This window comes from Erythrolamprus reginae, chromosome 1, assembly GCF_031021105.1.
Source record: "Erythrolamprus reginae isolate rEryReg1 chromosome 1, rEryReg1.hap1, whole genome shotgun sequence".
Lineage (NCBI taxonomy): Eukaryota > Metazoa > Chordata > Lepidosauria > Squamata > Dipsadidae > Erythrolamprus > Erythrolamprus reginae.
The window spans coordinates 172,612,801-172,637,372 of record NC_091950.1 but is presented as its reverse complement, the minus strand read 5'-3'; the positions used below and the strand labels follow the sequence as shown (position 1 = coordinate 172,637,372).

Here is a 24,572-nt window from a genome sequence, read left to right as displayed (position 1 = left end):
CTTTCTCCACAGTGAGAAATTCAATGACGACACGCTGCTTGTAACATACATCACTTACAGACACCATTTTGAAACACTGCTGCAGCTACGCTATCTGTCTGAAGAAACGCAAAATTTACACATGCACTCCTGACATTTAAAATAATGTATATCTAATGTTTCGCATTCGTACCATTACTGTAGGCTGAGAAAAAAAATGTGCATTACTTTCTAGGCAACCCTCATATAAATCCTAGGCATTTGTCTGAGCTAAGTTTGGTTGAAGTTTCTGAGGTTAAAGCAGTGAAGGGGCTTGTGTTCTGAAAGGGTGTTGGATAATTACTATTGTGGCTTAATGGCTTTTTCCTGTGTTGGATCTTGAGAGATGGCTTATCCTATCAGTCTTCCTTTGTTCAGATTTTGCTGCATGGAGTTTAAAAATATCCTGTCTTGAATGGATTTCTGCCTGCAGTATTTGCTTTGCCTATGAATAGAGCTATCTAGTTTTCAATAAGCTCTTTATCTCTTAAGTGCTGTCATCTGTTGTAGGCTATTAAGTAAAATGGGGGTTGCTTTTTGCTTCTGAAAAGATGTTTCTCCATTTCTCCCTTTGGGAAATGTAATATTCTGCCTTTTTAAATATTCCTCAAAACATTACATTCAGCAGTAGGCTCCTACTGGCACACCTAATTGTGTGCAGCTTCGTGGCTCTGGTGCTCAAGGCACGTTTGAGTGAAATTTTGCTTCCTGCACCTTTGCAGGTAGCAAAACTTTGCACGAGGACACATGTGCACGGGGACGCAGCAAGGTTTTTTGCTTCCGCGCATGCTTCCATGCAAAAAATATCACCGCCAGAGCCGCAGACTGCACACAATTAGGTGTAGTGGAAGAATCCCACTACTCATTGCATTCTTCTAGGAGGGTTTTTCAGACTAGTTTGAAGAAAATCTATTTTACCACATATAACATCTATGCAATAATTTATCCTTCTCTTCTACTCTGCTTCACTTTCTCTAGATTAGTTCAGATAGTTCCTCAACTCTTCCAAGCTAATGAGGGCTGGAACAGATGCATACCTCACTAACAAATATTTTATCAGTAGCCAAACAAAATAGATTGGATAAAACTTAAAACTATTTCACAACAAGGTGCAGATTTCCTAATAAGAATTACGAAATGTCATGGATCTCTCTGTGTTAAGGATTTCAGTTCTTATTTTCTAGAAGTGTTTACTTCTAGAACTTCTGGAACAACAATCCAAAATCTTAAAACAAAAACAAAAAAATTCCCTGAAAACAAAAGGTAGCTGAATATTTAAAACCATTCGTATTTTTCTTTTTGAGATGATTTGATTTCTCAGAAAAATTATGGGTGTGGGCACCAGGTTAAACGAAACCAACCAATTTTTCTGTTTCAGTTAACTGCTTCTTTAAACATTCAGTAGGCTATTTGCATGGCGTTTCTTTCCTTTAACAGAAACCCAATATATTAGTTTCGCATTCTTTGTTCCTGATTTTTCTCTTAAGAAAATTAATATTTTCATTTAAAGTTCAATTTCATACTAATTTATTTATTTATTTATTTTTTAACTTGTTATTTTATAAGTCGCCCAGAGTTCAATTGGAATTGGGCGGCATATAATTATTACAAATAAACAAATAAATACTTACATTGAGAATTCTAATTGTGTAATGAGAAATGCAAAACATGGTTTGATTTGAGTTTACTAGTTCAACCAGATACGGAGGATTTAAAATACACTGTATGTTCTATTATCTATTTGTGACTAGAGCTGTCTGGATTTTGTAGCCTTGATTTGGTAACTCTACTTTAAACTTTTGTATGAAACTCACCAATTGGGGATTGTAAATTATGGTCAGGTGGCTCACTGTATTTTTTTTTCTTATTTAATAAAATTGGAGGTCTATAATTTTGTTCAGCACTTCTTGTAATTCATTGACTCTTGAGCACTGTCACAAGGAAACAGGGTTGCTGCTTTAAAAGTTAAAGATTACATAGATTAGATTAGATTAGATTTATTGGATTTATATGCCGCCCCTCTCCGAAAACTCGGGGCGGCTCACAGCAAGACAAAAAACAATATATAATGACAATCCAATACCCACCAATCCAATTTCAGTTTTAAGCTAAAAATTCACAAAAACAACCCCTAGTATTAAAACAAATAAACAAAACACACATACAATCAATCTAATACCAAAACAACATGGGCAAGGGGGAGATGTTTCAGTTCCCCCATGCCTGACGGCAGAGGTGGGTTTTAAGAAGTTTGCGAAAGGCAGGGAGGGTGGGGGCAATCCTAATCTCAGGGGGGAGTTGGTTCCAGAGGGTTGGAGCCGCCACAGAGAAGGCTCTTCCCCTGGGTCCCGCCAGACGACATTGTTTAGTCGACGGGACCCGGAGAAGGCCAACTCTGTGGGACCGAACCGGTCGCTGGGATTCGTGCGGCAGAAGGCGGTCCCGAAGGTATTCTGGTCCAGTGCCATGAAGGGCTTTATAGGTCATAACCAACACTTTGAATTGTGACCGGAAACTGATCGGCAACCAATGCAGGCTGCGGAGTGTTGGAGTGATATGGGCATACTTAGAGAAGCCCATAATTGCTCTCGCAGCTGCATTCTGCACGATCTGAAGTTTCCGAACACTTTTCAAAGGTAGCCCCATGTAGAGAGCGTTACAGTAGTCGAACCTCGAGGTGATTAGGGCATGAGTGACTGTGAGCAATGACTCCCGGTCCAAGTAGGGCCGCAACTGGCGCACCAGGCGAACCTGGGCAAACGCCCCCCTCGCCACAGCTGAAAGATGTTTCTCTAGTGTGAGCTGTGGATCGAGGAGGACGCCCAAGTTGCGGACCCTCTCTGAAGGGGTCAATAATTCCCCCCCCAGGGTAATGGATGGACAGATCGAGTTGTCCTTGGGAGGCAAGACCCACAGCCACTCCGTCTTGTCTGGATTGAGTTTGAGTTTGTTGACACCCATCCAGGCCCCAACAGCCTCCAGGCACCGGCACATCACTTCCACTGCTTCGTTGACTGGGCATGGGGTGGAGATGTACAGCTGGGTATCATCGGCATATTGATGATACCTCACCCCATGTCCTTGGATGATCTCGCCCAGCGGTTTCATGTAGATATTAAATAGCAGGGGGGAGAGGACCGACCCCTGAGGCACCCCACAAGGGAGAGACCTCGAGGTCGACCTCTGACCCCCCACTAACACCGACTGCGACCGACCAGAGAGGTAGGAGGAGAACCACTGGAGAACAGTGCCTCCCACTCCCAACCCCTCCAGCCGGCGCAGAAGGATACCATGGTCGATGGTATCGAAAGCCGCTGAGAGGTCAAGGAGCACCAGGACAGAGGACAAGCCCCTGTCCCGGGCCCGCCAGAGATCATCCATCAACGCGACCAAAGCAGTTTCCGTGCTGTAGCCGGGCCTGAATCCAGACTGCCGAGGACCTAGATAATCGGCTTCTTCCAAGGACCGCTGGAGTTGAAGTGCCACCACCTTCTCAACAACCTTCCCCATAAAGGGAAGGTTGGAGACTGGACGGTAGTTATTAAGCACGGCTGGGTCCAGGGAAGGCTTCTTGAGGAGGGGGCGCACAAGTGCCTCCTTATAAAGGGCCGGGAAGGACCCCCTCCCCAAGGAGGCGTTGACAATCTCCTGGACCCAGCTCCGTGTCACCTCCCGACTGGCCGAAACCAGCCAAGAGGGACACGGATCCAGTAAACAGGTGGCGGAACTCACAGCTCCAATGGCCTTGTCCACTTCATCAGGTGACACCAAGTCAAACTCCGCCCAGACAGGTGGACAAAGACGTTTAGCCCCAGTCGCCTCAACTGACTCGTTGTCAGTCGACTCTGTTTTACAATTGGAGTCGAGGTCCGCCCGGATCCGAGCGATTTTATCAGCGAAAAACGTGTTAAAGTCCTCAGCACTGCTCTGCAAGGGCTCCCCAACTCCCCCCTGATTAAGAAGGGAGCGGGTCACCCTGAACAGAGCGGCTGGGCGGGATTCCGCTGATGCAATCAAGGCGGCATGGTACGCGCATCTTGCCGCCTTGAGCGCCACTTTGTAAGTCTTAATATGAGCTCTTACAAGTGTTCGATCGGATTCAGACTTACTCTTCCTCCATCGCTTCTCCAGACGTCTCTTCTGGCGCTTCAACTCCCGGAGCTCCTCGTTGTACCATGGGGCTCTACGGGGTCTAGTGCCGCGGAGAGGTCGCAACGGCGCAATCCGGTCAAGAGCCCCTACTGCAGCCTTGTTCCAGGCCTCCACATAGTGGCTTTTTATGTGGAAACACCCCATTGATAGTATTTTGGCAAAAAAAAATAGTTTGGTTATGTTAGATTGGATATGACAATATTCCTAAATATTTCTAATTCCTGAAAAAATATGTGGTATTGTTTTAGATTAGAACAAATAGTACAAAACTTCCACTGAAAGAATTACAAGATATTTTATACAAAATGGTATGAAAAGCCTTGCAAATTCTTTAGCTAGTAAATCCCATTTCAATTTATCAAGTTTTCTTTCTGTAATTATAGGAGCTGGCTATGTACTGTTCCATTTATATCACTAGAATTAACATTTAACTGCAATGAGATGTTAAGTTTATATGTGTGAACATGAAAACTTAGAGCTGGTCTATTTTTTGTATTTGAACAGCATTTTTCTTCACTTGTATTAGCTGGATTTCCAATAATTTTCAAGCCAATGCTCTTTCCAATTAGTTCTTTGCAGCATAGTAAAATAAAATGAGCAATTGTTCTTATAAGTATCAAAATATAGTGTAATTTTGGAAGCTTCAGAGAGAGATCTTTTAGCAAACAATGTGAAATCTTAGTTAAAAAAATAACTGATTGCAGTTATTCATAATATATTCTTCATAATTTTAGGCTCAATGTCAAGTAGAAAGAGCAACAAAATTGATCAAAGCTTAAGGAATAGTTTACAGCAAATCTAGACTTCCTTTTTCACATTGGGATTTAAAATCTTGAGTGATTATTCTTTAAATCATAAAATCCCTTGCAAAGAAATTTTATTTTGAATGTCCTAGGGCAAATGCCCCTGTTCTAGTTGTATATTACAGAGTGATCCCTATGTATATAAATAGTACAAGGCTATATTAATTAAATAGTGCCATAAAACGTATTTATGTTAAGTGTTTTATCAGGCCATATTTGTAATTCCTACAGTTCTATGGATTTTTAAAAAAATGTATTTTATCAGAATTTTTGTTCTGTTGAGTTTAACAAAATTGCATAGAGGCGGCTTCTGTACAAAATAGTGTTTTATTCTGCACTGTAACAATTTTAACTATATTTAAGCCTCCCCCCCCCTCCTTCTGCAGATTATGTATTGAGATTGTCTTCTGTGTTTTTGTAAAAAGGAATAATCAGTACAAGAAACCGCTAGGCACATAAACAAGACAAGACTAGAGTTAGCTATGTTTAACACAGAAAGTCATTTCATTCATCTTCAGCATTCCTTAGCAATGCAAGATAGTCCTACCAAGGCCACTTTTACATCTTGCTTCAAATAATAGTTTTGATAACGTTTCATGTTTTCTATGACTTGAAGCTTGTCCACCTATCCGGAAGCTGTCAATTTCAGTGATCAAATGATGCTACTTATCTTCTATCAGTTTAATAACCCATAAATTGACTAAAGAAGCATTTGTCTTGTAAAGCTTTTCAAGAGTTCTGAGAACCTACTTGCTAATTTTTTTAATATAGTAAAGCTGAAAGTTATTAAAAGTGTGTAAACATTTCCGTACAAAGGGATTGCTATATTTTCTGATAGCCTTAGCCTCAAGGGGGATTCTAGGACTGCATTTAGGAAAGGAATGGTTTTGTGTCCTTAAGTTTCTGTTCAAGTGATAATGTATGAAAATATCGAAGATTATTACATTATCAATTGTTTGGGTATAAGAATTGTGTTTATATACATCCAATATTTATTTATTCATTAGAGAACTCCATTTCTTCCTGCCAGGCTGATCTGAACAAACTGTAATTCAGCTAACACTTCATGCCTTATCTTTTCCTAATGTAGGTAAAACTGATTGCTCTTATTAGCTGCACTTAAGCAGCTTTTAGTAAAAACAGCTAAACTCAGCAACTTCAGCTGAATTACGAAACATTTAAGTTCTAAATGTTAGAAACAGACAAAATGAAAAACTTTCCTTTGGTGTGCATATATATAAATAGGCCTAGCGGTGGAAATGATACAACAGACTTGTATTCACAGTCCTTTAACTTAGTTTACCTTTATGATGGATGGGAAAATCCTGAGGTGGTTGATTGAAGTGTATAGCAATGGATTGGTGGGCAATTTCTTTTTAAAATGCATTTGGGGAAAACGTGCTCTAAGTTTGATATGACAAAGAAAAGTCTATATTCAAAGCTTCTTTCTTAAATATTTAAGTCATGGAGAAGTATTCATTCTGAGCTAAATCTGTTGATAGTCCTCGTCTTACAACCACTCATTTAATGACTGTTCAAAGTTACAACAGCCTGAAAAAGGCGACTTATGACCTTTTTTCACACTTATGACCATCGGAGCATCCCCGTGGTCACATGAACAAAATTCAGGTGCTTGGCAACTGACTCATATTTATGTTAGGTGTCCTCGGTTGTGGTTTAAACTGAACACCACCTGTATCTCCTTTCTGCTGCTTTGTGTGATGAAACCAGTTCAGTAAAAGAGTTGGAAAATGGAGGAATTTTAAACAAAGGAGGAGATTGAACCCAAATCATTTTCGCCCTAACATTAAAAAAAATCCTGTTTGGAATTGTGAAGGAGTCACCCAAATGTTGTTGTTTTTTTGTATACAGTTTCTGGACTGCCCATGGGAATAACAAATATTTAAAAGTTCTATTAAATGAAGAACTCTATATCTTCTAAGCCCAAATGTGCATGCAGCAAAACGTTTTGAGGACAATATGCACTCTTTATATACATTCTGCTTGTTTTGTTTTGTTTTGCATTGCTTCCTGTCACTGTTATATGAAAGGCTACATGTTGTATTTAAGAAAAAAAACCATGTAAATCAATAACATTATTTTCTGTCTTTCTTTGATGCTCTTTCACATATTTCTATCCTCTTCAAAAGCTACAAAAAAGCCCAAAATATAGTGAGATTCTGCACCAATTTCTTTTAGTTTTAAAGATTACATTGTAAATTTCTTTTACATCTGTTTTGATAAGCAGAATATACATTTTAGAAAATAATTTTTCCCCACAGATTCTTTCTTTCCACCATTCCATATATGAGGTACCTATGATTCATAATTCAATAACTATTTAAAAAAAAATGTGGATAGTTTCTCTGAATGATTGTGCATCGTGACTCAGAGCAAAATAACATCACACTTGCTCCTAACATCACACTTTTTATGTAGTTACTTCCACTGTTTCCTCTTCTTATTTTCTAGTAGTGGTTCTACTGTACATCCCACTTGTATGCATTTTAATTTAATGAAAAACATTCTCAGAATTTTGGGAATGCAGCTAATTTCATTTTAAGGACATGCTGATAGATTTTGGAAGGTAATTGAGACTAGTCTTCTATATGCAGTACCTATCTATCATTCATCTGTCTGTCTGTCTTCCATCCATCCATCCATCCCTCCATCCATGGGTGAAATTTAAAATTTTTCTCTACTGGTTCTGTGGGCATAGCTTGGTGGACGTGGCAGGGGAAGGATACTGCAAAATCTCCATTCCCACCCCAATCCAGGAGGATACTGCAAAATCCCCATTACCTCTCTACTCCAGGAGAAGGATACTGCAAAAAACACATTCCCTCCCCACTCCTGTGGGAAGGTTATTACAAAATCTCCATTCCCATCCCACTTTGGGACCAGCCAGAGGTATTATTTGCAGGTTCTCTAACCTACTCAAACTTTCTGCTACCGATCCTCCAGAACCTGTCAAAAGCTGCTGAATTTCATCCCTGAATCTATCTAACTTTATGCGATCCATTTTCCTCACCGGTTGGACGTCTTCGTAACATCAAAGCTTCGTCCATGGAATTCCCTATTGGGATTCCCCACCTCCTTTCCAGCCTCCAGATCGGCTGAAAATGCTGCCGCTGATCACAAAAATGGTGCTCTGCCGAGTGTCGCCGCCCGGCTGTAACCTTCTGAAACAGTCGGGTGCTTCTCGGCGGCCTCCGGAACCCGAACCCAAAAAGTTCGGATTAGGGTTCAGGTTTGGGAGAACGCCGAGAAGCCCCCCCGGCTGTTTTAAAAGGTGACAGCCAGGCGGCGGCGCCCAGCGGAGTGCCATTTTGCGATCTGCGGTGGGTTCGTAAGCCAAAAAAAGTTTGTAAGAAGAGACAAAAAATTTCCGAACCCCAGGTTTGTATCACGAGGGGTTTGTATCACGAGGGGTTTGTATCACGAGGGGTTCGTATCACGAGGTATCACTGTATTGCCAATTAACAGAGACATCTGTGAATGAGCTATGATTATGAAGAAGCCGCTTCTAGTACTAAAGAAGTCTCAGAAATAATACAAGTACATCAATAAAATTGTGACATCATAGTGTCCCACAAACTTTATATCATCTATATAAAATGAATTTCACCTTCATTTCTTTATATAGGCATATTAAAAGTAGTTGTGCTTTGAAGGGATGGGGAAATAAACAGCATGGTATGGATCTGCTCACCTATTTCCTTTATCTCATTAAAAGTACCTGAACTTGGGTAACATTTATTTATTTATTTATTTATTTATTTATTTATTTATTTATTTATTTATTATTTAGATTTGTATGCCGCCCCTCTCCGAAGACTCGGGGCGGCTCACAACAAGATAGAACAAATGATAAATAATCCAGATAACTTTAAAATTTATACAAGATTTAAAAGAACCCCATATACTAACAGACGCACACACAAATATACCAGGCATAAATTAAACATGCCCGGGGGAGGTGTTTCAATTCCCCCATGCCTGACGGCAGAGGTGGGTTTTAAGGAGTTTACGGAAGGCAGGGAGAGTAGGGGCAGTTCTAATCTCTGGGGGGAGTTGGTTCCAGAGAGTCGGTGCCGCCACAGAGAAGGCTCTTCCCCTGGGGCCCGCCAACCGACATTCTTTAGTTGACGGGACCCGGAGAAGGCCCACTCTGTGGGACCTAATCGGTCGCTGGGATTCGTGCGGCAGAAGGCGGTCTCGGAGATATTCTGGTCCAGTGCCATGAAGGGCTTTAAAGGTCATAACCAACACTTTGATGTGTGACCGGAAATTGATCGGCAGCCAATGCAGACTGCGGAGTGATGGGGAAACATGGGCATACCTAGGTAAGCCCATGATTGCTCTCGCAGCTGCATTCTGCACGATCTGAAGTTTCCGAACACTTTTCAAAGGTAGCCCCATGTAGAGAGCATTACAGTAGTTGAACCTCGAGGTGATGAGGGCATGAGTGACTGTGAGCAATGAGTCCCGGTCCAGATAGGGCCGCAACTGGTGCACCAGGCGAACCTGGGCAAACGCCCCCCTCGCCACAGCTGAAAGATGGTTCTCTAATGTGAGCTGTGGATCGAGGAGGACGCCCAAGTTGCGGACCCTCTCCAAGGGGGTCAATAATTCTCCCCCCAGGGTAATGGACGGACAGATGGAATTGTCCTTGGGAGGCAAAACCCACAGCCACTCCGTCTTATCCGGGTTGAGTTTGAGTCTGTTGACACCCATCCAGGCCCCAACAGCCTCCAGGCACCGGCACATCACTTCCACTGCTTCGTTGACTGGGCATGGGGTGGAGATGTAAAGCTGGGTATCATCAGCGTACTGATGATACCTCACCCCATGTCCTTAGATGATCTCACGCAGCGGTTTCATGTAGATATTAAATAGCAGGGGGGAGAGGACCGACCCCTGAGGCACCCCACAAGGGAGAGACCTCGGAGCCAACCTCTGACCCCCCACTAACACCGACTGCGACCGGCCAGAGAGGTAGGAGGAGAACCACTGAAGAACAGTGCCTCCCACCCCCAACCCCTTCAGCCGGTGCAGAAGGATACCATGGTCGATGGTATTGAAAGCCGCTGAGAGGTCAAGGAGCACCAGGACAGAGGATAAACCCCTGTCCCGGGCCCGCCAGAGATCATCCATCAACGCGACCAAAGCAGTTTCCGTGCTGTAACCGGGCCTGAAACCCGACTGCTGGGGACCTAGATAATCGGCTTCTTCCAAGGACCGTTGGAGCTGGAGTGCCACCACCTTCTCAACAACCTTCCCCATAAAGGGAAGGTTGGAGACTGGACGATAGTTATTAAGTACGGCTGGGTCCAGGGAAGGCTTCTTGAGGAGGGGGCGCACGAGCGCTTCTTTATAGAGTGTTGGAAAAACTCCCCTCCCCAAGGAAGCGTTGGTAATCTCCTGGACCCAGCTCCGCGTCACCTCCCTGCCGGCCGAAACCAACCAGGAGGGACACGGATCCAGTAAACAGGTGGCGGAACTCACAGCTCCAATGGCCTTGTCCACTTCATCAGGTGTCACCAGATCAAACTCTTCCCAGACAGGTGGACAAGTACGTGCCCAAGTCACCTCGACTGATTCGTTGTCAGTCAACTCTGTTTTCCAATTGGAGTCGAGATCAGCCTGGATCTGAGCGACTTTATCAGCAAAAAACGTGTTAAAATCCTCGGCACTGCTCTGTAAGGGCTCCCCAACTCCCCCCTGGTTAAGAAGGGAGCGGGTCACCCTAAACAGAGCGGTCGGGCGGGATTCCGCTGATGCAATCAAGGCGGCATGGTACGCGCATCTTGCCGCCTTGAGCGCCACTTTGTAAGTCTTAATAAAAGGTCTTACAAGTGTTCGATCAGATTCAGACCTACTCTTCCTCCATCGCTTCTCTAGACGTCTCTTTTGGCGTTTCAACTCCCGGAGCTCCTCGTTGAACCATGGAGCTCTATGGGGTCTAGTGCCACGGAGAGGTCGCAAAGGCACAATCCGGTCAAGAGTCTCCGCTGCAGCCTTGTTCCAGGCCTCTGCAAGAGACTCCGCCGAACTGTGGACGAGTGCCTCTGGAAAAACCCAAACGCCGTCTGAAAGCCCTCTGGGTCCATCAGGCGTCTGGGGCGGAACATCTTAATTGGTTCCGCATCCCTGCGGGGAAGGATTGGAGCCAGGAAGTCAAGCCGTAGTAGGAAATGGTCTGACCATGACAAAGGCAATGCTTCTAAGCCCCTTAGTCTCAGACCATTACTCAATTGCTCGGAAAGGAATACCATGTCAGGTGCGTGCCCTCCCTCGTGAGTCAGACCCTGTACTACTTGAGTCAGGTCCATGGCTGTCATGGTGGCCATGAACTCCTGTGCCAACCCAGAGGTTTCGCCGAGTGACGGCAGGTTGAAGTCCCCCAGGACAATAAGTCTGGGGAACTCCACCACCAACCCGGCTACCTCCTCGAGTAGCACAGGCAGGGCTTTTGTCACGCAGCTGGGAGGCAGGTACGTGAGAAATAAGCCCACCTGAACCCCTAAGTCTAACTTCATCAAGAGAGACTCGCAACCCACAATTTCCGGAGCAATGAGTCTACGTAGGCAAAGGCTCTCCCTGGCTATAATAGCCACTCCTCCCCCCCTTCCCTGGGGTCGAGGTTGATGCCATATCTGAAACCCGGCTGGGCAGATTTCAGAGAGAGGAACACCTCCCTCTGGGCCCAGCCAGATTTCAGTAATATATGCCAGGTCGGCCTCCTCATCCAGGATCAGATCCCGGATGAGGAGAGCTTTATTTACCACCGACCTGGCATTGAGCAGCAGCAACCTGAGCCCAGGGCCAGAGTTACACTCATCACCAGTACCCAAGATTGGGCTCACAGAGCCAGAACAAGGGATCGTTATTAAGCAACGATCCCTCGTTCCCCTGGAACGGCTAACTCTGTGGCCCCCGCCATATCTGCCTCTCCCCAGCAACACTGGAATATTCCGACCCTCTGCCACCCCAGAGATCAATGCCCCTTCCTCTCCTGTCTCCCGAGCGTCAGGTGGGCCAAATCTGTCATTCATGCTATTTTCATTCATCTCATGCATACCATAACCCCACCCACTCCAACCATCACACTCACACCAATCATTCATCCTATGCACGATATTACATACACCCCAGTCATCCATTCATTAAGAAACCCCCCAATAATATTAAGATTAAATTAGTAATAATTAAAATAGATTAACTTGATTATTAAAATACAATAAGAAAAAATATCTAAATTTATCAGATTGAAAAAACTACAAATATAATATATATATATAAAATATAAAAAACATATAAAATATCAGAAATTAGTCAGCAATAAGATAGTGTTAAATTCTTAATTAGTTCTTAATTGGAAGTTCTGGATTGTAACAGTGTTCAGGGTCCCAGGGGAGTATCTCAACCTGGTTAAAAGGAAGGATCTCTTCTTGATATTAGTCACCCCTTTTTCTGGCACTATGATGTCTCCCAGGTCTCTTCTCAATCCCTCAGTTCCATCACCAATCTCTTGGCTCTCATAGGACCCTCGCCCCTCGCTGGTCACTCCTCGGTGGCCTCCGATGATGTCGCTGATTTCCAAGCGACATTTCCAGTTCTCTGTCTGCCAGACCCCACTGCATGGCCTCCAAGAACTCTCTTTTCCACCTCGATATCGCTTCGACATCTCCCCCAGTCTCCTTTTAAGCATCAATTCAAAATGTGATTGGGGCAGCTTACAACATATAATAAAACAATGTATAACATTTTAGATCCAATTAATTAAATCTAAAATCTAAAAAATCTAAGCCATAAAAAGCAGTCATTCCAACTCAATGAACTTTCTCTCAGTACATTCATTGGCCAGGGGGCAAGAATCTAATAGCCCCAAGCCTGGCAGCATAAATGAATCTTAAAACTCTTGTGGAAGGCAAGGAGGGTGGGGACAATACGAATCTCCAGGGGAGTTGATTCTAGAGGAATGCCCCCCCCCCCAGAGAAGGCTCTTTCCTTAGGACCTGTCAACCGACATTGTCTAGTTGACGGGACCTGGAGATGGCAATTCTTTGGGACCTGACTGGTCGCTGGGATTTGTGCGGCAGAAGGCAGTCCCATCGGTATTCTGGCCCTATGCTATGTAGGGATTTATAGGTCATGACCAACACTTTGAATTGCGTCTGAAAATCAATTGGCAGCCAATGCAGTCCACAGAGTGTGGGAGAGATATGTACATTTCTGGGCAAGCCCATGACGGCTCACGCGGCTGCGTTCTGCACAATTTGAAGTTTCCAAATGCTCTTCAGATGTAGCCCCATGTAGAGAGCATTGCAGCAATCGAACCTCGAGGTGATAAGGGCATGAATGACGGTGAGTAGAGACTCCCTGTCCAAATAGGTCTGCAACTGGTGCACCAGGCAAACCTGGGCAAATGCCCCCCCGCCCTTACCACAGCCGAAAGATGATGGCCCAAAGCCAGCTGTGGATTGAGGAGAATGCCCAAGTTGCAAACCCTCTCTCAGGGGGTCAGTAGTTCCCCCCTCCCTGGGTGATGGATGGACAGATGGAAGTGTCCTTGGGAGGCAGCACCTACAGCCACTCCATCTTGTTGGGATTGAGTTTGAGCCTATTAACGCCCATCCAGACCCTGACAGCCTCTAGACACCGGCACATTACCTCCACTGCTTCACTAAGTGGACACGGGGTGGAGATGTATAGTTGAGTGTCATCAGCATACTGATGATATCTTACCCCGTGTCCTCGGATGATCTGATCCAGCGGTTTCATGTAGATATTAAACAGCAGGGGGGAGAAGACCTGAGGAACCCCACAAGGGAGAAACCTCGGAGTCGACTTCTGGCCCCCTGCTAACACCATCTGCGACCGACCACTCCCAACCCCTCTAGTCGGTGCAGAAGGATACCATGGTAGATGGTATCGAAAGCTGCTGAGAGTCAAGGAGCACCACGATAGAGGATAAACCCCTATCCCGGGTCTGCCAGAGATCATCCATCAGTGCAACCAAAGCAGTTTCTGTGCTGTAGCCAAGCCTGAATCCTGGCTGTTGGAGTAGATAATCTGCTTCATCCTAGAACTGTTGGAGCTGGAATGACACCACCTTCTCAACAATCTTCTCCATAAAAAGAAGATTGGAGACAGGACAATAGTTATTAAATACAGCTGGATCCAGGGAAGACTTCTTAAGGAGGGGGTTTATTTTGCAACTGATGATATTTCCAGCTCATGGAATCCCTAGAACAAGCAACTATTATTGGAACAGTCATAGCAACAACGTGTGCTACATCTTTCATGTAAAGGACATTTTTGAGTCCAAAATTTATTCCTCCTGGCAAGTTCAGTGATTGACAACCAGATGAGCAGGCCACAAGGACAAAGAGCTGATTCATATAAACTATTGTCTTGGAACATTTTCCTCTTCGTTTAGTTGCTTATTGTAGTTTTTCCATAGCTGGCTGTGATGAAAAGCTCTAGACTTCCTGTTTAGAAGGTAGCTGTAGAAGGAGCCATTGTGGTGGCAGTTTTTCTCCTGTGAAAGCAATGTGTAGCCTAAGAGCTTAAGTTTCTTCAAAGGCATTGGACTTATGCCATGGGTCAGGAGTTCCCCAACTATGGGTCATATTCTCCCAGGGGGTTGAGTTTGCTATTTATTTTTGAAAGTCTCTGTGTTCTATAAATGAGAAAATGATATAATATATTGTTATATAGTCTAGATTTAATGATAAGATCAAAGATTGACTTCATTTCAATACTTATGTCTAGTTATCAAATGTGGCCCTTTCCCCAGCTTTTAATTTTAATAACTATAATGCACACAATCTTTTTCTCTCTCCCTGTATTATTTAACTTTGAAGATACACACACCGACACTCCAGTCTACAAACCTTGGTATACTGCCGCCTCATGGGAGGGTAGAGACATCCTGTGAGAAAGAGCAAGGCACACTATGAGTATGCCAAGTGTATATACAGTGATACCTCGTCTTACAAACGCCTCATCATACAAACTTTTCGAGATACAAACCCGGGGTTTAAGATTTTTTTGCCTCTTCTTACAAACTATTTTCACCTTACAAACCCACCGCTGCTGCTGGGATGCCCCACCTCCGGACTTCCGTTGCCAGCTAAGCACCAGTTTTTGCACTGCTGGGTTTCCCCTGAGGATCCCCTCCATGGGAAACCCCACCTCCAGACTTCTGTTTTTGCGATGCTTAAGGGGAATCCCAGCAGGGGAATCCCAACATCGCAAAAACAGGCGCTTCGCTGGCAACGGAAGTCCGGAGGTGGGGTTTCCCAGTGAGGGGAGCCTCAGTGAAATTGCAGCATCGCAGAAACACAGAGGTCTGGAGGTGGGGTTTCGAGGACTTCCATGTTTTTGCAATGCTGCAATTTAGCTGAGGCTCCCCTCGCTGGGAAACCCCATCTTCGGACTTCCGTTCCCAGCGAAGCGCTCATTTTTGCGATGCTGGGATTCCCCTGCAGTTTTGCAAAAACACAGAAGTCCGGAGGTGGGTTTTCCTATGGAGGGGAGCCTCAGGGGAATCCCAGCAGAGCAAAAATGGGTGCTTTGGCTGGCAAAAGGGGTGAATTTTGGGATTGCACGCATTAATCGCTTTTCCATTGATTCCTATGGGAAACATTGTTTCATCTTACAAACTTTTCACCTTAAGAACCTCATCCCGGAACCAATTAAGTTTGTAAGACAAGGTATCACTGTACTCCTATTAGGATTTCCCAAGATATGAACATTATTTCAATATTGGGCAATAGCGGTGTAGAAAGATGTTACAAATGAGTGATCACTTTAGTGATAGTAATAAGTACATAATTTCATACTGTATTGCATAAGGAGAAGGCAATGATAAATCACTCCAGGATATTACCAAGGGGAAACATCTGTGGAGAATCTCTGTCATCTAAGGCAGTGGTCTCCAAACTTGGCAACTTTAAGACTTGTGGACTTCAATTCCCAGAGTTCCTCAGCCACCTCTGCCAGGTGGCTGAGGAACTCTGGGAGTTGAAGTCCACAAGTCTTAAAGTTGCCAAGATTGGAAAGTTTTGATATGAGTCATAGTTGCTCAAATGTGCTTTTTACATGAGGAGGAAGAAGAAAACCTTTAGTTTCTCATGCAACAAGCTTCATCGTTCTGATGGTGGGAGGATAGAAAGATAGTTGAGATTGGACGGGGGGGGGAACCTATCAGAACCTATCCTTCCATCCCCCCACCACCCAGTCTCAACTGTCAGTAACAATCCCTCTATCCTCCTGGCTAGAAATTAAGTATCAGAAGACTTTATCTGTTTCTGCCATTCCATTGATTTTGTATTTGCTAATGTTTTCAAGAAGCAATATTATATTGACATCCATAAAGGCAGTGAAGGTGTGTGTGTGTGTGTGTGTGTGTGTGTGTGTGTAGGTGATATGTGGAATTATAGGAGAGTACTTTGCAAATAGTTAATATGATTCAGAAATGGAGTTCCCATTTGGTTCTACTTTAAAAGAGATGTGCCCAGTGAATCATATTCAAAATGCAAGTTGTTTGCTAAATCCATGACTGTAACTGTATGCTAACAGAAGCGTTTAGAATTCATTAAAGAAAAGTCTTTGAAATTGGCTTCAAATATTTGCTGTGTTTCTGCCTTTTAAAGAATACTTCACAATAATTTGTAATATTGTATATGTGTGAACCTCACTCTCTTTTATAGAGAAAAGTGATCTAGCTACTCTTATTAAAGCAGAGATGCATTTATTTTAGGATCCCTATTGTGTGCCACTCCATTCTCTTGTGTCTTTCACATCTTTTCCAAGGCTTGTACTGTTGTAAGCCACGGGGCTGTCTCTGCATGCTTATACACGTAAACCACTGAACTGTGCGTGTAGAGACAGGAGTAGCTTCCACACCAGATGTATGAATTTTGCAATAAATATAACCGCTTTCAAGCATTGAGGAGAGATGTTCTTCAATGAGAAAGGCCCTTTTTCTGGTTTCTGATGCCTCTCATTTTTATGCTTTGCTCATCCTTGATGCTCATGTCTTGGGCTTTTATTCATTTTAGAACATTTATCTTAAATGGAAAATGTATAACTAGTGAAATTAGTAGCTTTCTTATAACACTCAAAATGCTTCATTTATTATTGTTTAAAAGAGGTATTTGTGGCACTTAAAGATAATCATCCTGCTAGTAACTTATAATGGATTATATAGCATCCTGCAGCCATTGCTGAAATGACATTAAAGTTTGTCCTTTTTATCATGCCACAGTGATGGTTGGATAACCCAGGTTTCCAATTAATTGTTGGGATTGGAGCATCTTGAACTTGGGGGCTATCCTGATTGATTGTCCCCCACAAAATACTCATCCATCAACAGTTGGTGCTAGTCAGAATAAATCTGTGCAACTAAAAGGGAAGTAAATAGAGGAAGCTTGATTTAATAAACTTATGCCTACATAGCTCTTGTTCTTCTGCCTGTTACCATGTAGTCCTTGACTTAGGACTGGTCGCTGAGCGACTATTCAAAGTTATGATAGACTTAGTTTCCACAAAACTACTTACTATCCAGTTTTGAAGTTCTGACACTGGGATCCTACATGTTCACTTAGTCTCATTTTGAGCACTTGACAACTGGCCCACATTTAAGACTATTGGCAACGCCCTGCAGTCATTGTCCACAACTTATGATAGTTTTGCCAAAAACTGGGATTTACTTCTGCTTTCTGGTAAAAAAAAAAAAAAGTCCTTACCAAACAATGGGCTGACCCAATGATTGTGGTATTTGCTGAACCAACCTTGTGCTTGCATTACAACTTCTGTGAAAAAGATCGTAAAATCGAATCCAGTCACATAGTGACCCACTTTATGACTGCCATGACTTGCTACTATTATTGTCAGGCTCAATTATGGTTGTAACTTGAGGACTACCCATATAGAAGGCCTTCTTACTCTAGAAGGATCTTGGAATCCAGTTTTCTTTTGCTTCCTGCAGTACATTTTTATTGTCTTTTTATTAGATTGAGTTCACTAAGAATAGCACTGGATGTAGGATCATATAATTCTAACTATTGGCCTTTTATGAAAAAAAATAAGTTGAATCTATTTCCTTCTAAATTTACTTCTGAGGAAAGAAGTCTGCCTTTTGCTTTCATTGTGTCTTTGATAGGGAATCCACAGACCATCAGAAGTCAAGAAAAAGAAAGTGAGAATTCCTCTGCCATGGATGAATTGGCTGAATTGAAGGTCTTTGCAGGGTCATATAATATATGTGGGTATATGTAGAGATAGAGGTCATGTAGATGTTGTGTACAGCAAGCTGCCTACCCTAAACAGGCCTCCCATACTTACATGATCTCACCCAGTTCACAATGCCAGGATGATGTAGGACACTATCTCTGGCTGTTACGTGATCTCATCTAAATTGTATCAACAGGATGTTCTTAAGGATTGGTGAGGAGAATTCACCAATAAAAATGCTTTTAATCTTTGTTACCTTTTCTTGGTTGGAAAACAACATAAAATCAATAAACACTGAGAAGGCAGTCAGATATCTTAGCATCCTGCATTGACTGGTCTCTAACTTCATCATCTGGCGCCCAACGTGGGGCACTCTCACTCCCCTGTGGGGAGCAACATCCAACATATTTGCCATAATCTGGAACAGACCCCTAGGTGCACTTTCATCCTACAGCTTTAGGACCCCTCACTGGTAAGTATGGGTTATGATTTATCTCAACACCAGCATAGGCATGTACAGGAACTCCCAATTCCTGTTACATAAATCAAGTGTGGCAGCCCCTGGATATAGGGAAGCAGGTTAAGGAGATAAGGAAATACTGTCCCTGGTATCCAGAGTGTGGGATGTTCCATTTGCAGGATTGGATAAATATAGGGCATACATGAATTCTGGGCTCCAATACAGATATTACATCTATGACATCATTGTGGTCAAGCAGTGGAAAAAAATGACTATGATGCTTGGACAGGACAACAATTAACTACCAGTCTCCACCCGATTATGATCAGATAAAAATTGTCACCCCAAAATCATCTCTAATTGGACCTTCAACTCCTCCTGAAGAGGCTAATTATTTTGCTTCTCCATAGACATTGTATACCCCCATAAGGCAAATGTTAGAGGAACAATTAGACAAAGTAGGGGGGGGATATAGAAGAATTACCAATATGCTTCCTGTTTGTCGAGTGCATGCCATAGGACGAGTAAATCAGAATGGAGCTCAAATAGTGGAATATAATGTAACTTTATTTTAACAATTGCAATTGTTACATGAAATTTTTACATAATTTTAAAAAGGAATTAGAGACATGGGGTTGGGAAGTACCTTTGTGAAGGGAATGCTGGAAGCCACTATGAGAAATCATATCCTAGTACCTGAAAATTGGAAAGCTACTTTTTGCATGCTGTTTACTCCAGTATACGTAATCTGTAGTTGTGCTTCATTCAGGTGATGGGTTCATTCCTGATCAATTGTACGGATCTGGCTCCTTTGCTTTAGTTGATGCCCAGATTGTTCTATCAGTTGCCACTTAGGTACCTGTTTCTGGCAAGCCTCATCAAGCTTTATCGATATCAGGCAGAAGGCTACTGAGCCCTATCCTGATTTTATTAACAGACTACAGGATACATTAAGATGGCAGATAGATAATTCTGAAGCTCAGCAGGATTATTGATTAGGCTGGCAAAAGACAAGATACTTCCAAATGTTGGAGGGCAATTATTGGTCTGGGGAAAACATCCTAATTTGGCAGATCTGATTAAAACATGTCAAGATATAGAAACAGCTTCTTACCAAGCCAATTTATTGGTGGCTGCTTTATCACAAGGCAGCAAGCCTCAAGGAAAGTGTTATAACTGTGGCAAACCCAGTCATTTTAAAAGGGAATGTAGAAATCCGGGGGGAGGGGGGGAGTTATATCTGCAGCATCTCACTCCACTTTTCATTAGTGGTGAAAACCAAAACCAAAATGCCAAAAATGCCAGAAAGGTTATCACTGGGCAAGTGATTGTAAGTCGGGAAATGGCTGACTGGGCCAGTCTCTGGCCCCAGTCCAAACAGAGACAATAAACCAACAAGAGAAAATACTTCTGCGGCTACAAGAGGTAACGCTGGTATTGATTTGATCCTGCAGGAGGAAGCAAATTTTTAATTCCCTGTGGAGGTTCAAATAGTTCCATCCCAATTATCAGGCTCCGTATTACAAAATTATATAGGGCTTGTCTTCCCATGGTCAAATGTGAGTAGAGAAGGTATTCTTTTATTCTTGGGGTGATAGATTTGGATTATATTGGAATTATTTATGTTCAGTTGTGGACCAATTTGCCCCAAATTTTGTTCATTTATATTGGTCTTGCTCAGCTCCTGAATTTGTCTTATTTTGTCCCAGCAGGGGGAGAGCCAAAAGAGAGAAGGGAATGAGGCTTCGGTTCTACTAACCCAGCCACTTCCATCATAGCTGCCATCGCTACCCTGATCACATTTGAACGGCCCCATCAGATCATTGTACTGCATGGTAAGCCTTTTGAGGGAATTTTGGATACTGGGTGGATGTTTCAGTGATCTCTGCCAAGCAGTGGCCTGACACCTGGCCAACTGAGTCCTGTCCAAGTGCGTGGAATGGGAGGGTGGGGTTCATCCATGTGCATGTCAAAGTGCACAATTTCTTTCTGCCCATTTGCCTAACTCAGATTTGGTTATTCATGTCCACCCATTTATATGGATATTTATGTCAGCCTTTGGGAACACAATGTCCTTATTAAATTGGGTGCCACCCTCACTTTCGAAGACTGAAGCTACTGTCCTCCTATTGAGGAACTAGTGTGGATTGATCAATGGCCCATGCAACACAAAAAGTTGACGGCTCTCCTCCAGCTGCTTAAAGCTTATTGCTGGTCATATTATTTCTGTACTAGCCCATGGAATACCCCTGTATTTGTCATTAAAAAGAAAAGTGACAAATGGTGTTTTTTTCACAATCTTAGCATTATTAATTATTAATTATAAATTCAACCTTTATAGTACAGAAAGACCAATCCTAATTTGATTCCCCAATATCATGAAGTAATAGTAAATGATTTAAAGGATTGCCTTTTCTCTATTCCTCTATGCCCCGCTGATCAGGAAAAGTTTGCATTTACTGTACCTGCAGTTCGGAACCTAATAAATGTTATCATTGGACAGTTTTACCTCAGGGAATATTGAATAGTCCCACATTATGTCAGCATTAGCCCCTTTTCACAAATGTTACTCATTGACTTTGGTATGTCATTATATGGATGATATTTTAATGGGAGCCCCAAAGATACCATTTCCCCCCACCAAACATCCATAAACATCCATACATATACCATAATATCAAAACATCCATAGTTACACATTTCTTTCCAAAATGCAATAAACATATATCCTTAATTTGCTCCATTTTATAGTTTTTATCTCCGATCTGCTTTCCTTCAATATTTCATACTACTCCCCTCCTTCTATCTCCCTCTCTTCCCTCTATCTTCTTTCTCCCTCTCTACATTTTCTACTTCTCTCCTCTCTCTCTCTCCCTTTCTACTTTCTCTTCCTCTCTCTTATCCTTCCCTGAGTACATCTAATCACAATCCATTTTATGGTTAGCCGATGAGCAATTCAGAAACCCTGACTTCATTCCAACATCAGACCTATTCTTAAACTTATATCTTTCACTTTATCCATATTTGTAAATATAATATATATTCCTCTAGGTATATCTACTGCTATTCTTATACTGCCTCCTTACCTCCTATTTTAAAGGTGGGTCTACCACTTTAATTTTCAAGTTTCTTTCAAATTAGTCACTGTAGCTTATTTTCCAGACATATTCATTATCTCTTATATCTCTTAATTTTAGGCTATCTTCTTCCCTCTTCTAAATTTATATCTTTACTCATCTTTTTAAAAATTCTATCATTTCTAATTGCCCCACATTTCTAATCCCCCCCATTTCATATCTCCCTTCCAACTTTATTACTCATTTTTTAAAATTTTAACTCATACTCCATATTTAAATAAATTCTATACTTATCACTACATTTCTATCCATTGATTAATAACATTTTAAAATCTACATAATACAAAATCCAATTTATAGATCATATAATTTTATATAAAAAACCTTTAAAAGTAAATATTATACAGCTCTTGTATCATTCCAACAATATCATCTGGATTCTTTTCAGTATTAAATCAAATTTGTAACTTATACAAATCTTGTATACAACAAATCTTATAAAGAGGTGTAGTAATTGTTCAAATTATATATCTTTCCAGAAATTGACATAATGTAGTCTAATTCATTTCCCATACCCCATACCAAAATGTTTTGCCATTTATCCAGGCTGTTGCTGAAATAATAACTTTGGGACACATTTGAGCTTATCAAAGAGCTGGGTCTGATTGATTTTCAATTTTAAAGGGCAGAGGGCACCCTTCACAGCAGCGTTCATGCCCTCAGCATTCAGGTAGCACATTACAGCGTGCACTTCACACTTGGAGGGAAATGAAAACTCCCCCTGCGAAAATTCCCTGTGAGAGCTACGTGTCTTGTAACCTTATTTTCTGGATAATCCTTGTATTAAACGTGGAGACCCTTTGAGAGCTGCATGCATTGAAATTTCATTTTAATCTGTGCCAATTAGTGTACATTCATGCCCTTAGCGTTCAGGTAGCGTATTACAGAGTGCACTTCATACTTTAAGGGAAAGAAAATTTCCCGTGAAGAACATTCCCCGCGAGAGCTACGTGCATTGTAATCTTACTTTCCGGATAACCCTTATATTAGAGGTGGAGGCCCTTTGAGAGCTGTATGCATTGAAATTTCATTTTAATTTATGCCAATTAGTGTACATTCAAAGTTATAATAATAAAATTATTCTAAATCTATAGTATTCTTTGTGTAGGTAAAAGGTCATATGGTTGGGCAAGGCCAGATATGACACGCCCAGATATGACACATGTGGATGCTCAATTCACATCAGGCTGCTTTCATAAGTTAGCATGGGCTTTTTGCTCAGGCCTTGCAATCAAAGAGCTTTGGGTAGGCCTGGAAAGTTCAAGCCTGGGGCAAGATGTTCCAGGACATGCCGACTGGTACCATCAAAACACATTCTTTACCTGTTGCCAAGACTCTCCTGTAAACTCCCTGAAGTTCTGTCCTTGCACCTGCAATGTTATCAATGATATATCGATGTGTTTACAAGTTACTTTATCATGTAAAACTGCGCATGTGCACAGCCAAAGTAGGATAGAGATAACAGTTCATTATAAGAATGCTGGCTGGAAAATAAAGTGATTCTTCTTCTTTCACTTACTCTTACATGATCTTTGTCTATTTTTGAACCCTTCACAACTCTTCATAAATCTAAGTCTAAATGGGTGTATGAAATGTTTGAAATCATGCAAATGCAAGTAGATAAATAGGAACCACTTTTGTGGGAAGGTAAGAGCATTCCATATACCTTTGCTGTATAGCCATGCTGGACACATGACCATGAAAAATGTCTTCAGACAGTACTGGCTCTCTTGGCCAAGAAACAGAGATGATCCCTATGTTCTAGAGCAGTGATGGCGAACCTATGACACGCGTGTCACCACTGACACGCCTAGCCATTTTTGGTGACACGCGGCCGCCGGAGAAACGGAGCTTTAGGGAGTGCAATTGCAACCGCAATTATTATTATTTTTCCTCTCCCCTTAATTAAGAGGCCGGGCGATTTTCGCCCCGCCGATATTTGCGATGGCTGGGAGGGGCGAGAACACCGCCTCCCAGCTGATTGGCGTGGTGCCAAGCATCGAACGGTGGTTGGCTCGCAGGGGCCGTTGGGAGCGAGGGGAGGGGTTGCAGGCCTCCTCCCTTCCCCCTGCCCAGGAAAGAGTTGTAAGAAAGAAAGTTGTAAGAAAGCGCGCTGCTTTCTCGGAAAGCCAGCTTTCCTGGCCAGCACAGGGCTTTCCCGCCGCTCCCTCCCTCCGAAAACACAACGGAGGTCCACAGCGAAGCCGAGTGGAGCAACGGGAGGCTCAGGCTGGTGGCGGTAGACCTCCGGGGTTTTTTCGGCGGGGGGGGGGCAGGAGGACCTTCCTGGCTTTCCGGGGCAGCTGGCTTGAGACTTGTGCCAGTCAGCAAAGCCAGCTGCACGTCGGAGATGTGGAGAGAAAGAAGGGAAAGAGAGGGAGGGAAAGAGGAGAGGACAGAAGGAGGGAGGGAAGGAAGGGAGAGAAAAGTGAATGAGAGGGAGAGAGAAAGGGAGGAAGAGAGGGGAATAGGGGAAGGAAGGAAAAGAGAAAAAAGTGGAAGGAAGAGAGAAGAAAGGAAGGGAGAGAGAGAGAAAGAGAGAGAGAAGATAGGAAGGAAGAGAGAGTGAGAGAGAGCAAGAAAGAAAGAGGGAAAGATTGAGAAAGGCAGCATGTGTGCGTGCCGCTGATGGTCCGGGAGCTTAGCGTGTGCGTGGAGAGATGAAGAGAAAGAGGGAGAAACGCAGCGTGTGTGGGGTGTGTGCGCGCGTGTGTGTGTGCTGCCAGCATGTGCGTGGAGAGATGAAGGAAAAGA

General features: G+C 42.9%; 1 protein-coding gene across 4 annotated transcripts in view; it reads left to right on the top strand.

Annotated features, from left to right (window-relative positions):
* GTDC1 (glycosyltransferase like domain containing 1) overlaps positions 1–24,572 on the top strand; it is a 322,348-nt gene that overhangs the window by 12,340 nt on the left and 285,436 nt on the right. For 2 of the 4 annotated variants that reach the window (XM_070731487.1, XM_070731483.1), the window contains exon 2: positions 20,391–20,516. The exons of 1 other annotated variant lie outside the window; for it this stretch is intronic. The gene's annotated coding sequence lies outside the window, so the exon portion shown is untranslated. The remainder of the gene's footprint in view (positions 1–20,390; positions 20,517–24,572) is intronic. One more of the 4 variants, XM_070731479.1, reaches the window with a different exon arrangement.